This window comes from Aquarana catesbeiana, linkage group LG13, assembly GCF_042186555.1.
Source record: "Aquarana catesbeiana isolate 2022-GZ linkage group LG13, ASM4218655v1, whole genome shotgun sequence".
In the NCBI taxonomy this organism is placed as follows: domain Eukaryota; kingdom Metazoa; phylum Chordata; class Amphibia; order Anura; family Ranidae; genus Aquarana; species Aquarana catesbeiana.
Genome location: NC_133336.1, coordinates 185,556,425 through 185,573,941, shown reverse-complemented (window position 1 = coordinate 185,573,941; position 17,517 = coordinate 185,556,425).

The window sequence follows — 17,517 nt, the reverse complement described above, 5'->3', positions numbered from 1 at the left end:
CCCCTCCCCCCTTTATGTCAGAAGCCCCCATCATATCAGAGTTGCTGCAGACCGGGTAAAATCTTGTAGTGGGTCGGATGTCTTTCTCATGCCATAGTTTGGAGACCCCTAGTCTATACTGCCTTTCAAGTGTGCAATCTAAAGGGAAATACCCCAAAATAACAACTGATAGCTATTGTTTTTCCAAGATAAACTTAAAGTTTCTGGCTGTGTTTTTCACATGGCAATATTGAATAAACATGCATCCAGAACAGCTGGAAAAATTTGGTGATCAGATTGAACCTACATAATGTACCCTGTACACTTGTCCTCTGAAGTCTATTGCCACAGTATAAAAGCCAGCCAGGAGCTCAGTACAGGGATGGGGGGAACCCCTTATAATGGGCACAGCAGCCAGCAGCTGTACAGACCCAGAACTTTGCACAGGGATGGTGGGAACCCCTCATTATGGGCACAGTAAGGCTGCAATTGATGGGCACAGTGAGGCTGCATTTGATGAAATAGACACTTGCATTTGGCAGTGCCATCTCTCTTTTAAACTTACCCAAATTTTCATTTGACTCATAGGTATTGATCATTGTAGAATTTGTTTTGAAAATGAGTGAAAATTCGGTTCCATCTTTGAAACTATTTCCCTTCACAAGGCGTTCAGATGAGGAAAAAAAGAGGATAAAGGAGCTTGGACCACATCAACCCAACTTGCAAATTCAGCAGAGGTCAAGTGATCGTGGTCGAGTTTACACTCGAAGCTTTTCCACTGCTTCTTATAAAAAATGGAGTTGGCTAGCTGGATGTGATGTGACTCATGCCTATTATTGTTTTCCCTGTTTGCTATTCCAAAGTCATGGCACCAACACGCTGTGGATATCAACAGGGGTTAATGACCTTAAGCATCTCACTGAAAAGTGCAAGCGGCATGAAATTACCAAAAGCCATCTTGACAATGTTATGAGGCTCGAGTTTTTTGGGAAGCGTAGCATTGGTGAACAGCTAGATGCAGTCTACAGAATTGCCATTAGAAAACACAATGAAGAGGTCACAAAAAATAGACACATCCTATCTCGAATAATAGACTGTGTGAAATTTTGTGGTGCATTTGAGCTGGCTTTGCGTGGCCATGATGAGAGTGAGAGCTCCGATAATCCTGGGATATTACGTGGCTTGATCGATTTTGTTGCTTCTCTTGATGGAGTTTTGAAAGAGCACCTTGAGAATGCCACTGTTTTTAAGGGAACTTCAAAAACTGTGCAGAACGAGCTGTTGGACTGTATGTTGTCTGTAGTGAAGGAGCACATTATTCAAGAAGCACAGAGCAGCAATTTCATTTCAATCCAGGCTGACTAGACCACTGATTGTGCCACACAGTGCCAACTTGTGGTTGTGCTGCGCTACATTGATGCCAGAAACAATGTACAGGAGAGGTTTTTTGAGTTTATTCCTCTACATTCCGCTAATGCAGATTCCATTGCTACAGCACTACAAGAGCGTCTTGCTGTCATCCTTCCAGGGGATCAGAAACATAAACTTATCTCCCAAGCATATGATGGAGCCAGCGTGATGAGGGGTGCCACTTCAGGGGTTCAAAAGCAGATTCAGGATTTGTACCCAAATGCCCATTATATCCACTGTTATGCACATCAGCTCAATCTGATAATGCAACAGGCCACTTCTCAAATACCCAAAGTGAGGCTTTTTTTTGCTAACCTTGGAGGATTTGCCAGCTTTTTTGCAAGATCATCCAAGCGCACAGATGTACTTGATAAAGTAGTTGCCCATAGACTACCAACATCAAGCAGTGTCAGATGGAACTTCCACAGCCGTGCCATCAATACAGTGTTTGAGCACAGAGAGGACCTCATCCGCTGTTTTGAAACCATGCGAGACTCAGATGACTTTGACTCTGTTACCATGAGAGAGGCAGCAGGCTTTGCCGTGCTGCTGGAGGATCAGGATTTTAAATACTTTCTTACGCTTTTCCACAACATCATGCCACATGTGGACCTCCTCTATGCCAAACTCCAGAAGAAGGACATACATTCAGTCCACATTAAGGGGAGCATCCAGCAGTTCCAGCGGGACATACAGCAGATCAGGTAGCAGCTGTATTCCTCCTTTTCCATGTGTTGTTATTAATATTATTTTTTTTTAATTATTATTGCTCATACATTTTGCAGAGATTCTATGCCATCCCTGGTTGAGCAAAGCAGTCAAGGTGGTTCTCAACCGAAGAGGCGGGGCTCGCTGAATCCAGGAGAACAGAAACGCATTGCAACCGAGGTGAGTTTTAATTTGTTGCAATATTTGTATTTTTGATAGCTCACTTAGCCCCGGTTCACACAAGAGCAGTGCGACTTGCAGGTCGCCTCACCGAGGTGACCTGCACACGACTTCCACGGCGACTTGCAAAACGACTTCTGTATAGAAGTCTATGCAAGTCGCAGGAACCTTTTTCTAAGTCAGAGCGACTGGCATCGCTCCTATTAGAAAGGTTCCATAGTACAGAACGGGAGGCGACTTGTCAGGCGGCTAGGTCGCCTGACAAGTCGCCCCTGTGTGAACCTGCACTTATAGATATGAAGATTGGAAAGAAAAATATTTTTCTTACAATATTCATATAAAAATGATGTGGTCTAAAAGGATTTGTTATTCCCTCTAGTGGATAACATTAGTATTACAGCCTTCATCTGTGTTAGCTGCCTGAACATCAGAAATGCATGAGACTTGACATATTTACTAAGAATGTCTTGTCCAATTGTATGGAGTCCTGAGAAATTATGGATTCAAAACCACTGAAACTGATCTCCCTTTATAACTTAAAACTGAATATTTTAAAATGGCCAGTTTTAATGTTATGAAGGGAGATCAGTTTCAGTGTTTTTGAATCCATAATTTCTCAGAACTCCATACAATTGGACAAGACATTCTTAGTAAATATGTATAAGTTTCATGCATTTCTGATGCTCAGGGAGCTAACACAGATGACATTGACATTTTGTCATCTACCTAATTTTTGTTTTTATGCTTCACTCTATAGGTCTGTGATACCATACTATTACACACCATGCGACGTTTCTCCTTCACAAAACACCTTGTTAGTGCCACCTTGCTTCAAGCAGACAAGTTTGAACAGTACGCAAAGGAGTTTCCGGAGAATGCACTGAGTGATACTTTGAAGGCCTATCCAATGCTCAATAAGAGTAAGTTAAAGACAGAGCTTGATCTCATCTACTGCACAGAAGAGTTCAAAAAGTGCAATGGTGCTGTGGACCTATTCCAGCTGTTTGTGGAGAACAATCTTGTTCATGTATTTAGAGAGACTGTCACTCTGCTAAAGATCCTCGTCACCACACCCATGACCACAGCAGAAGCTGAGAGGTGCTTCTCAACCTTAAAAAGAATTAAGACTTTTCTGAGAAATAGCATGACCCAGGAGAGGCTGAATGCATTGGCCATGCTGTCAATGGAAAAGAGAGTGGTGACAGAGATGACTGACTTCAACCAGAAGGTCATAGAGAAATTTGCAAGCCAGAAAGAAAGGAGAGCAAAATTTATTTTCAAATAGTTCTACTGGCACTAATGTGAATGTGGCGTGCATTTGTATTCAGTCACCTTTCAGAGTTTTTTTGTTGTTGTTTGTTGTACAATAAAGTTTGTTTGCTGTTGTAAAAAATTCACTGATTCGTGGTACATTTATTGCATTCTTTAACAGTTGACTTAAACATTAACATTTTCAATATTTTATCTAGATATATAATCTGTCCTGTGGTGCTGGGACTGTATACTCTGCCCTGTGATCTGAGCTGTATACTCCTGACACTATGGGTGGAAGCAAGTGGAATACAGGGGACGGAGTGGGTGGATTATATAAGGGGTGTGGTTTATGAAAAATGGGAGGGGTCAAAATTTATGGGCGGGGTCTGGCGCCCCCCCATCCAAAAATCTCACCAGCCGCCACTGTTCCTGACCAATCAAAGACCTTAATCTTAGACAGTTGAATACATGCAAGACTTATGCCCTGTACACACGGTCGGATTTTCCGATGGAAAATGTGTGATAGGACCTTGTTGTCGGAAATTCCGACCGTGTGTAGGCTCCATCACACATTTTCCATAGGAATTTCTGACACACAAAGTTTGAGAGCTTGCTATAAAATTTTCCGACAACAAAATCCATTATCAGAAATTCTGATCCTGTGTACACAAATCCGACGCACAAAGTGCCACGCATGCTCAGAATAAATTAAGAGACGAAAGCTTTTGGCTACTGCCCCGTTTATAGTGCCGCTGTGCGTGTTTTACGTCACCGCGTTCAGAACGATCGGATTTTCTGACAACTTTGTGTAACCGTGTGTATGCAAGACAAGTTTGAGCCAACATCCGTCAGAAAAAATCAATGGATTTTGTTGTCGGAATGTCCGATCAATGTCCGACCGTGTGTGCAGCTCTGCATAGAAACCAATCAGCTTCCAGGTTTTATTGTCAAAGCTTTATTGAACAAGCTGAAGTTCGAAGCTGGTTGGTTACTATCCACAGCTGCAACAGATTCCGAGTACTCCAGTTTTAGTAAATCCCCCCCCCATGGTCATAAAAAATCTTACAGCAACAAGTAGTACAGTTTTCACATCCTAAATGTTTCACATCAACAGTGGCGGCTGGTGCCCAAATTTGTTTTGGGGGGGTGCAAACAAACTGAAAAATTCAACTGTTAGTAATGCAGGACTGTAAATAGCCATTTATCAGGTGATTATGTATCCTTACTGCTAGGTTAAACTGTGCCCATCATAAGCAACTTCACTGTGCCCATCAATTGCAGCCTCACCGTACCCATCAAAATGCAGCCTCACTGTGCCCATCATATGCAGCCTCACTGTACCCATCAAAATGCAGCCTCACTGTGCCCATCATATGCAGCCTCACTGTGCCCATCATATGCAGCCTCACTGTGCCCATCAAATGCAGCCTCACTGTGCCCATCAATTGGAGCCTCACTGTGCCCATCAAATGCAGCCTCACTGTGCCCATCAAATGCAGCCTCACTGTGCCCATCAATTGGAGCCTCACTGTGCCCATCAAATGCAGCTTCACTGTGCCCATCAATTGCAGCCTCACTGTACCCATCAAAATGCAGCCTCACTGTGCCAATCAATTGCAGCCTTACTGTGCCCATAAAAATGTAGCCTCACTGTGCCCATCAAATACAGCCTCACTGTGCCCATCAAATGCAGCCTCATTGTGCCCATCAATTGGAGCCTCACTGTGCCCATCAAATGCAGCCTCACTGTGCTCATCAAATGCAGCTTCACTGTGCCCATCAATTTCAGCCTCACTGTGCCCATCAAAAGCAGCCTCACTGTGCCCATCAATTGCAACCTCACTGTGCCAATCAATTTCAGCCTCACTATGCCCATCATATGTAGCCTCACTGTGCACATCAAAATGCAGCCTCACTGTGCCCATCAATTGGAGCCTCACTGTGCCCATCAAATGCAGCTTCACTGTGCCCATCAATTGCAGCCTCACTGTACCCATCAAAATGCAGCCTCACTGTGCCAATCAATTGCAGCCTTACTGTGCCCATAAAAATGTAGCCTCACTGTGCCCATCAAATACAGCCTCACTGTGCCCATCAAATGCAGCCTCATTGTGCCCATCAATTGGAGCCTCACTGTGCCCATCAAATGCAGCCTCACTGTGCTCATCAAATGCAGCTTCACTGTGCCCATCAATTTCAGCCTCACTGTGCCAATCAAAAGCAGCCTCACTGTGCCCATCAATTGCAACCTCACTGTGCCAATCAATTTCAGCCTCACTATGCCCATCATATGTAGCCTCACTGTGCACATCAAAATGCAGCCTCACTGTGCCTATCAATTTCAGCCTCACTGTGCCCATCAATTTCAGTCTCACTGTGACCATCATATGCAGCCTTGCTGTGCACATCACAGTAGGCCAATCACATCCACATTTCAAGTAAAACTAGAAAAGGTACAATTTCTGGGGAAATTGTGAAAGTGTTCTTGCCTCTACAACTGGAGTGGGCGGAGTAACTGGGTGGGGTGGAGTGGCTTGAGTAACTGTGAAAAGTGTTAAAAAGCTTAATATTTTAAAAAGTATAAATAGTAGTAAAAAAGTTCCATCATTCGCTGAAAGAGCTGAACATTTTTTTCAAAAGTAATTTTTTTTTTCAAAAATGAATTTTTTTTAATCAAAAATGATTTTTTTTTCTTCAAAAATGATTTTTTTTTTCAAAAGTAATTTTTTTTTTCAAAGGTAATTTTTTTTTTCAAAAATGAATTTTTTTATTTCAAAAATAATTTTTTTTTCGAAATTATTATTTTTTTTAAAGTAATTTTTTTTTCAAAAATAATTTTTTTTTTTCAAAAATATTTTTTTTTTTCAAATATATTTTTTTTTCAAAAATATATTTTTTTTTAAAAGAAATTTTTTTTTCAAAAATATTTTTTTTTTTCAAAAATAATTTTTTTTTTCAAAAATATTTTTTTACTTTTTTCAAAATTTTTTTTTTTTTTTTTCAAAAATGATTTTTTTTTTTTCAAAAATGATTTTTTTACTTTTTTCAAAATTTTTTTTTTTTTTTTCAAAAATGATTTTTTTTTTCAAAAATATTTTTTTTTTCAAAAATATTTTTTTTTTTTTTCAAAAATGATTTTTTTTTTTTCAAAAATTATTTTTTTACTTTTTTCAAAAATAATTTTTTTTTTCAAAAATATTTTTTTTTTTACATGGGGCGGTCATAATGTTTTGGCTGATCATGGGGTGGTCATAATGTTTTGGCTGATCATGGGGTGGTCATAATGTTTTGGCTGATCATGGGGTTGTCAGCTTTTGTCACTTCCCACTCTAGTTTTGAACATTTCGCCATTCATTCCTATGGGACCAATTTCGCCGCAAAAACGTCATTTCGTGGACCATTCGGCAAAACATTCCACAAAGTAATAACACACCAATCGGGAACAATCCGCTCGTTTCGGTATATTATTTGTCTCTGTAGTGTGAAAACTGTGGGAGGAGTCTACAAGCATTATCAAGTCTAGCAGATGAAGTCACATGCATTTGGGGTGTCTCAGCATCTTGTGTTTACAACCACTGTTTCCTAGCAACGCTCATGCCCTGTTTATGCTTCCCAAATACTGCTTCATCAAAACTGCCCCATCAGAATTACCCCATCAAAACTGCCCCATCAGAATTACCCCATCAAAACTGCCCCATCATATTCCTCTATTATAAATCAGTACATGGTGTGTCTGTCCCCTCCCCCGGGCTCTGTAATCAGCTGAGATGCTCCAGCCACCTTCCCCCCCTGTGTATAACAGAAGCTTTGGTAACCATGGCAACAAAACAAACACTAACAGTACACTCTGATTAATGGCTAAAATTTCCTGAAATGACCTCTAAACAAATGGCCGTATTTTAAAAACTATACATCCTACAGCGAAGATCTTTATATTGTGAGAATCACAAGACCCAGACCTAGATTTTGATGTATAGTATGTCTGTGAAATATTAAAAATGAAGGCACAGTCGCAGTTTAGAAATTGCCCTTCAAATTTGGAGGGGGCTAGAGTGTAGTTTCAATGAATGTCAATGGACGGCGTGAGTTGCAAACAAATGGTCATATTGTGAAAACTATCAGGACTATGGCTTAGCCGTGGACATGTTTAGTGGCAGCAGGGATAGCTGAACGTTTTGATATAAGATTTGTGTAGGTGGGCTTGAAAATGAGGGAGTGGCGGCAGTTTAGAAATCATGTTCTGATTTTTCAGCTTTTGTCATCTCCCACTCTAGTTTCCCCATTCATTCCTATGGGACCAATTTTGCCGCAAAAACGACAATATTTCGTGAACCATTCGGCGAAACGTTCCACAAAGTAATAGCACACCATTCGGGAACAATCCGCACGTTTCGGTATATTACTTGTCTATGTAGTGTAAAAACTGTGGGAGGAGTTAGGGTGGTAAATTTGGCTATAAATAATAAGAATAATATATATGTGAGATAACAGTAAGTGGTCTTGCTATGCAAGAACACTTAATAAAATAAACCACTTTACATAAGGTGTCCTCAGCATCCCCCCTTATATCAGGTGTCCCCATCAGAGTCCCCCTATACATCAGGTGTCCCCATCAAAGTCCCCCTTTTACAGCAGGTACCCCCCTTTTCATCATGGAAATTAAACTATTTGGAGTAGGCCACTGAGTGGAAGTGGTCATTAGCTGGTGGATGATGTCTATATGTTCCAACATGACTTAGACACACTGGCACGTAGGTTAAGTAGCACTAGTCACCCTGTGCATACAAGGAGGAGGGTGGGACATAGTAGCACCTGTCAAGTAATTTTCATAGTGTGGTGCCCTGATGGCATGGTGTATCATGGTCGGGGCAGGCAAGTTGCTTGACCTGTCATCAAAGGCTTCATAGCAGGCATATCGGCAGGCCCATTGAAGCATTTTCCTGCTCTCTCGTGGACCAGTCGGAATCTTTCTAATGTTTTATTTAGATTTTTAAGAAATGTATAATAATGTATTCATGTTTTTAACCAATAAAAAGGCATGTAATCACACATACATAAATGCATGCATATACTGCACATGCATATACCGGTAATTGAAATCTAAAATAAAGGATATAAAAACACATCTGTTTCCTTCTTTCTGCAACATGCTTCTAGATACCAAGTAAGAGCACACTTGTATGAGTCAGCCTTCATAACAGAGACATTTATGTTTGGAGAGATTACAGTAATATGTGACTAGACATTCTTATCGTTCCATGTTAGACAGAAGAGGAAGTGGTAGCACGATGCAAGGTTTTACGTCGGCTGAGCCCACAATGTTGAATTGTACAGATGAGTTCCGGACAGTGATGACCATAGATAACTTCTCTGCAGAAATAATTTTTTCTCTAATTTGCAGCACTGTCTTAAAATGATGACTATTATGGCAAGCTTGGTGCATCTACCACCAAGCCCAGGAGCCTAAAGTGTCACCAACTAAAGGCAAAAGTTTTTTTTCATTGTGGATAGAGTAAGGGAGGGTTATAAGCCCTGTCAATTTTTCTTTCCTATAGGGGAGATTTCCCTTCACTTCATGTCCTGTAGCCAAAACAGGAAGTGAGAGGAAATCCCTCCTCCCATTTTGGTTTCCTGCTCTTCCTATATTTGATTTTTGACATGTTGGCTCTTTTGGGGCTATTGAGGCAGGTGACGATTGGAAGCTAGTTGTCACATGTTCTTTTCCCACCTATGATTTGGAGGTTTATATAGTGCTTTATGGGGATATCTCCATTACTGTGGCCATTTTGTCCAGGAGCACCATGCTACCTAGAGGAGGGATGAGGCGAGTCATCTGATGGGTGAACCCTATGTGGATTACATTTTAAAGTGTTTTCACAATTTTTGGATACCAAGTCGAGGTTTTTCAATTTTATGACTGAAATATGACTCTGTTTGTCTTTATACATTTTAGGTCTTGGTTACTGGAATGCATATCCTCCTGTGCAGTCAGTTCTATATTTTTGTGTGTCAGTTTAAGACATCTTTCCACACTTGGGGTGTGCTTTGAACTAGTATTGGCTGCTTTTTCCCATTCTTTTGCAGTCAAGTAAGATATCTTTAGCGGTCATTTTAATATCTGAGCTCTTTATAATATCTATATAATGTAAAAAAAATTATATATATATATATATATATTATATATTTTATTTTGATTTATCCTTTAGACAAATAAATCTCTTCCTTTTTGGTAACTTTTGAGAGCTTTTTCCCTCTATATATGATTGGCACTGGATAACTTGGTCCATTGTTGGGACCGCTGATTTTTAGCTATATTGAGTGTTTTCCATGTGGGCTCATTGGATTAGAGTTGCCCCCCCCCCCCCACACACACACACACACACACACCACACCACCTTATTACTGGGTATGATCACATAGGGATATATATATATATATATAGATATTTTGACCCTTTTTTGATAGCGCAACATATAGTGCCTTGAAAAAGTATTTATACCCCTTGAAATTTTCCAAATTTTGGCAGGTTACGACCAAAACATAAATGTATTTTATTGAGATTTTATGTGATAGACCAACACAAAGTGGCACATAATTGTAAAGAGGAAAGAAAATGATAAATGTTTTTCACATTTGTTTACAAATAAATATCTGAAAAGTGTGCTGTGCATTTGTATTCATTCCCCCTTTACTCCAAGCTAAAATCTAGTGGAACCAATTGCCTTCAGAAGTCACCTAATTAGTAAATAGAGTCCACCGGTGTGTAATTTAATCTCAATATAAATACAACTGTTCTGTGAAGCCCATTAGAAGTTTGTTAGAGAACCTTAGTGAACAAACAGCACCATGAAGGCCAAGGAACACACCAGACAGGTCAGGGATAAAGTTTCGGAGAAGTTTAAAGCAGGGTTAGGTTATAAAAAAATATCCCAAGCTTTGAACATCTCACAGAGCCCTGTTCAATCCATCAGAAAATGGAAAGTGTATGGCACAACTGCAAACCAACCAAGGCATGGCCGTCCACCTAAACTGACAGGCCGGGCAAGGAGAGCATTAATCAGAGAAGCAGCCAAGAGGCCCATGGTAACTCTGGAGGAGCTGCAGAGATCCACAGCTCAGGTGGGAGAATCTGTCCACAGGACAACTATTAGTCTACACTCCACAAATCTGGCCTTTATGGAAGAGTGGCAAGAAGAAAGTAATTGTTAAAAGAAACCATAAGAAGTCCTGTTTGCAGTTTGCAAGAAGCCACGTGGGGGACACAGCTTTTTATCAGCAGGGACAGGGAAGCTGGTCAGAGTTGATGGGAAGATGGATGGAGCCAAATACAGGGTAATCTTAGAAGAAAACCTGTTAGAGTCTGCAAAAGACTGGTTTGGAGATTCACCTTTCAGCAGGACAACAACCCTAAACATACAGCCAGAGCTACAATGGAATGGTTTAGATCAAAGCATATTCATGTGTTAGAATGGCCAGTCAAAGTCCAGACCTGAATCCAATTGAGAATCTGTGGCAAGACTTGAAAATTGCTGTTCACAGACGCTCTCCATCCAATTTGACAGAGCTTGAGCTATTTTGCAAAAAAGAATGTGCAAAAATGTCAATGTTGCAGCTGTAATTGCAGTGAAAGGAGGTCCTACAAAGTATTGACTCAGGGGGGCTGAATACAAATGCACGCCACACTTTTCACATATTTATTTGTAAAAAAATTTTGAAAACCATTTATCATTTTTCTTCCACTTCACAATTACAGTATGTGCCACTTTGTGTTGGTCTATCACATAAAATCCCATTCAAATACATTTACATTTTTGATTATAACAAAATGTGGAAAATTTCAATTTCACAGAGTGTGCATTGCAGTGTGTTTTGTTAAAAAAACGGCTTATGTATGACAGTTGTAACAAATATCCATTCCAGTTATTATGTAATGCACAAAAACCTCATAAGGTAGATAAAAAGCTACTCTGAGTCAGATCCTCCTCTTTTTGTGTATCATGCCGCGTACACACCAGCGGACTTTTCGACCAGACTGGTCCGACGGTCTATCCGACGGACTTTGGGCAGACTTCTGACGGATAAACAGACTTGCCTACACACGATCACACCAAAGTCCGACGGATTCGTACGTGATGACGTAAGACCGGACTAAAATAAGGAAGTTGATAGCCAGTAGCCAATAGCTACCCTAGGCCGTCGGACCAGCATACAGACGAGCGGATTTTTCAATAGGAACTGGGTCCGGCGGAGTTCCGACATAAAGATTTGAAACATGTTCCAAATCTAAAGTCCGTCAGATTTTCGACCGAAAAAGTCCGCTGCAGGTCCGATGAAGCCCACACACGGTCGAATTATCCTCCGGACTCAGTCCGGTCGAAAAGTCCGCTCGTGTGTACGCGGCATCACAGCACTCCCCCTCCCGGATATTGCAGCTCACAGTGGGAGAGTGTCAAGTGACAGTACTACAAGAAAGATATGAACTGACACAGCACCAGTGACAAGCCTCCATCCCGGTATATACATGAATATGCAAAAAAAGAAAACAGTGGTCATGGGACTTTGAATGAGGCAAGTCACTGAATCAGGTAAAGGTACAAAAAGTATATAAGTTAAAATAGATTTATTTTACAGGCAAAAAAAAAATATTTCCACAAATACATGATACAATCATAAAAACAAATTCCATAAAGAGCTGACATACATAAATTAAATTTTTTTTTATTTTATTTTGATTTCATATTGTAGATACATGATAGCATGAATAAGCAGGTATATGGTAGATCTGGGTAAAAAAAATCAAACTTTGGTGACAAAGAAAACACTCTACACGCTTTGAGGATCCATCCTCTCATCAGGAGTGTGATGTCAATAATATCTATAAATTTGAGTAATAAAAAAGGATGTATTTATGGGGATTCCCTATATAAGGGGAAAAAAATGTTTTCTTCTTTTTTTTAATTGGAAAACAAGAGATCTAGACACTTACATGTCAGCTAATGGATCATGTATAATAGCTCAGCTGCTGGAAGAGAGACGGGGGGGGGGGGTGTCCAATAAAGTGTCAGCTCCGGGGCTGAGGTGGGGGCATGCACACTAAGCCCAGGGAACAGCCGATAAGCAGGACCAGATACCGTATTTGATGATGAAGGTGGATAACATGTATAAGATGGGGTTTTTGACAGTACTGTCAGTTCAGGAATCAGTGGGCAAGACTATTTTTTTTGTGGTATCGGTAATCTCGTGTGTAATGTGTCTTGTATAATATGTTTGTATGATTTAAAACTGAAAATTCTGTTAACCGCTTCCGGACCAGCCGCCGCAGTTACACTGCGGCAGGTTGGCTCCCCTGCGCGAGTCGTCGTAGCTGTACGTCGGCTCTTCAAGATGCCTCCGGAGGCGTGCGCGCCTGCAGCGTGTCCATGGAGCCGATGCGCGTGCCCGGCAGGGGCGATGACCGCGGGGCACCCGCGATCGCTCGTGACAGAGCGAGAACCGGGATCTGTGTGTGTAAACACACAAATCCCGGTTCTGTCAGGGGAATGGAGACAGATCGTGTCTTCCTACCAAGTAGGAACAACGGTCTGTCTCCTCCTCTAGTCAGCCACATTCCCCCCACAGTTAGAACACACATAGGGAACACATTTAACTCTTTGATCGCTCCCTAGTTTTAACCCCTTCCCTGCCCGTGTCATTTATGCAGTAATCAGTGGCTATTTATAGCACTGATCACTGTATAAATGTCACTGGTCCCAAAAATGTGTCAAAAATCTCCGATTTCCAATGTCTCAGTCCCGATAAAAATCTCAGATTGCTGCCATTACTAGTAAAAAAAAAAATAATAAAAATGCCATAAAACTATCCCCTATTTTGTAGACGCTATAACTTTTGTGCAAACAAATCGGTATATGCTTATTGCAATTCTTTTTTACCAAAAAATATGTAGAAGAATACATATCGGCCTAAACTGATGAAGAAATTGGTTTTTGTTGTTTTTTTGGGGGAGATATTTATTATAGCAAAAAGTACAATATATTGTGGGTTTTTTTTCAAAATTGTCACTCTTTTTTTGTTTATAGGGCAAAAAATAAAAACCGCAGAGGAAGCTCTATTTGTGGAGAAAAAATGACATCAATTTTGTTTCGGTACATCGTCGCACACAATTGTCAGTTAAAGAGATGCAGTGCCGTATTGCAAAAAACGGCCTGGTCATTAAGAAGGAAAATCTTCCGGGGCTGAAGTGGTTAAATAGCATCTGATTTAAAAAAGAAAATCAGCAAGGGATAATGATGATAGCCACACCCCTTGATCATTTTCCTATCCCACTAAATTGCAAGCATTAAAACCTACATGAGAGTGACAACTCTTCTCTGAATTCAGGAGCAGTGTAGCATTGTTGTCACAGAAAGCTGCATTAGGTTGACTTCACTGGCATGATCAACAGGTATTTGTTGAACTTTTCAAGGGGAACTAAGAGAAAACTGTAAGTGCAGATATATTTAAAATTAGGGGGTTTTCTTAGTGAAAGAACATATTCCTACTTTAAATGAATGGGCTGCCTTTACACAGCTCATTGTTGTGGAAAGTGTAATGCAAAGTATGTATTAAGCCATGTAAGCTTCTCTACCCTCTGTATCACTCTCATACTCTGCTAAGACTGTAAGCTCTTCCACCTTCTGTATTGCTTCCCATAGACTTTTTCTCCTTCTATATTTTCAAGTGACCCTATTTGTGTATTGGGATGACCAAAGTGAGGCTACCATCAACATGAGGTCAACCATGTGATGAGGGCACGCTCACACTGTAAGTTGGAATTACAGAAGGAAGCTCAGAGGAGCAAAGTTTAGAGGGTCCCAGGCTCCCTCTCTTCATTGTTGGTTCAATTGACTTATAGCTAGTTATTGAAAGGGCCCAGGTTCCACAATAACCTTCATGAAGCCAGAATTGTATATGCAGATGTAGCGCACTACCCCCGTAGGAGCTGCTGGGTAGTTTGTTCCTTTTTGCCAGTGTGGTTCTGTTACCCCCCTCCCTTAAACTGATGACACAGCAGACAGTATTAAACGAATAAACGTGAACTTTATTCTTTTCCATTGGTGCATCACTGAAAAGAATGTGAGTAGATCCTCAAGAAATATGGGCTGACCTTTATAACTTTGGTTCCTGCAATGGTCTGCATATCTTCTCCCTCCTGTTTACTACTACTTCCCAACCGTACAGCACTTCCAAATTATGCACAAAGAACAAAACTCTGCATAAAGTTCTTGGGCTGACTGATTGGATTTTCCAAAGTCTTTGGAAATACTGTTTCCCTGGGTTTCCACTCACTTGTACTCCTTGTTAACAGTCCATGCTTGCCACAGAATGTTGAACACCCAGTCTTCCTCCTGTTGATAGTAGCAGTCTCCTCCCAGGGCCGGACTGGGAATGAAAACCAGCCCTGGAAAAAATGTCATACCAGCCCCATAGCATTATTATACCAGCCCAACAGCATAACGTCATTATTTTCTTGTTCATAAAATGGAAAACCTTGCATTTTAAAGCACATTTAAAGAGTGCATTATATATAGATAAGACACAGTGGTGGCAATTTATGGGTACAGTGGCTGCGTTTGATGGGCACAGTGGTAGCGCTTAATGGGCACAGTGGCGGCAATTTATGGGCACAGTGGCTGCGTTTGATGGGCACAGTGGCTGTGTTTAATGGGCACAGTGGTGGCAATTTGTGGGTACAGTGGCTGCGTTTGATGGTACAGTGGCTGCGTTTGATGGGCACAGTGGCTGTGTTTAATGGGCACAGTGGTGGCAATTTATGGGTACAGTGGCTGCGTTTGATGGTACAGTGGCTGCGTTTGATGGGCACAGTGGCAGCGTTTAATAGGCACAGTGGCAGCGTTTAATGGGCACAGTGGTGGCAATTTATGGGTACAGTGGCTGCGTTTGATGGTACAGTGGCTGTGTTTGATGGGCACAGTGGCTGCGTTTGATGGGCACAGTGGCAGCAATTTATGGGTACAGTGGCAGTGTTTAATGGGCACAGTGGCTGCAATTGATGGGTACAGTGGCAGCAATTTATGGGTACAGTGGCTGCGTTTGATGGGCAGGGCACAGTGTTGGCAATCTATGGGCACAGTGGCAGCGTTTGATGGTATACAGCTTGAGAGAGAGAGAGAAAGAGAGATTTTTTTTAATGGCAGCAATTTATGGGTACAGTGGCTGCGTTTGATGGGCAGGGCACAGTGTTGACAATCTATGGGCACAGTGGCAGCGTTTGATGGTATACAGTTTGAGAGAGAGAGAGAGAGAGAGAGAGAAAGAGATTTTTTTTAATGGCAGCAATTTATGGGTACAGTGGCTGCGTTTGATGGGCAGGGCACAGTGTTGGCAATCTATGGGTCTATGGGCACAGTGGCAGCAGAGAGAGAGAGAGAGAGAGAGAGAGAGAGATTTTTTTTTAATACCTTAATTCTTGTGCTGCAGCTGCACGGCCGGACGGCCATTCACTTCTTTTCTCCTCGTGCAGATAGTGGGCGGTGCTGGCGCACGGGACAAGTCATGAAGGCAAAAATGAAGCAGCACGGCGTTCTCCTCCCCCTCAGGCACACAGACAGAGGCATATTACTCGTCTAGATGATGAGTGTGGTGGGCGGCGCGCCGGAACGGAGGAGACACAGACAGTGACCAGTGACACAGGCACAGCCATTGCATAGTGCGGCGGCGGCGGCCGCCGCTGCTCTTTGCTGACACAGGCAGCGAGCGGCCCCAGCGGTACTTAGTGCAGCCAGCCTGCCGGGATATTTCCCGGTATCCCGGTAGGCCAGTCCGGCCCTGCCTCCTCCTGTTTAACGTTGCAAGTTCCTCCTGTTATCTCCTCCATTTCTCCTCCCCGCATGGCATGTTCCCTTCCCCAGAGGGGAGAGCTCTTGAGCTGCACCAGCCTCTACATGCTGTCTTCCTCTGCCATTCTTTTCCCATCAGCCAGACTCCCTTTGAGCATGTGACCCACAGTTTATATAGGCCTGAAAGCCCCTGCCCATTCAAATTAATGATTGGTTCAGGGTGACCCATACAACTAACTGTATCCTGTTTCCAATTTACCTGCCCTCCATCACCCCTCACTGGACAAACAAGGCATCACTCTCAACAGAATGCAGGTGGTCACACCTCCAATTCTACTCTGTCATTTCTCCCAACCAAAATAAACTCAACCAAGCTTAAACCAACAGGGTAATGCCTGGAGTTTTTACCTAACACTAACCTTCACTAGCTAGTTAGCACACACACCTAAGTAGGTGGGCGCTACATAGCACATCTTGATTTGCTTGGGGACCTACACATGATATTGAGCAGCTTTCTCAATCAAGGTTCCACAGTTCCCCAAGAGGTTGCTTGGACTTCCTTGAGCTGTGGCCAATTGACCTCCCATCTGATGATTTTTTATTATTTTTTTAGAAACAATTGAGTACTGTCCGTGATACTTTTTTTTTTTTTGCACTAACATAGAATTTGTCATCCCGGACAAGCCCTTCAAATAAAAAAAATTTGTTCAGGACAAGGGGTATGTCCCCTTCTTCATTATTATTTTTATTTATTTTATTACAACTGTTTTTACTCTTTTTTTATTTATTTCATGTAACGTTATTGCTATCACAAGGGGGCTAACAAGCCCCCTATATGAGGGCAAAGGCGGGTGACATGTCTTCTTTCTGAAGACATCAGGGGTTTCTTAGCACCCCAATCTCTCCCCTGCTCTCCAATGCAGCTAATCAAACACAGATCATGCTTAATTAGCTGCATTTTTTACTACAGTAGCCGAGCAATAACAGCTGTGTACCATCAAGTGACAAAATATATGTCGCTTTTGGGTTTATTCGTTCCAGGGGGATCGAGGAATGGATGTTACTGCCAATTACCATGGTCCTGTGCACCCTGGAGGAATGAGAGAGCCTGAAAACCACCACAGGTGGCAGCAGGTAGGGGTGGTCCTTC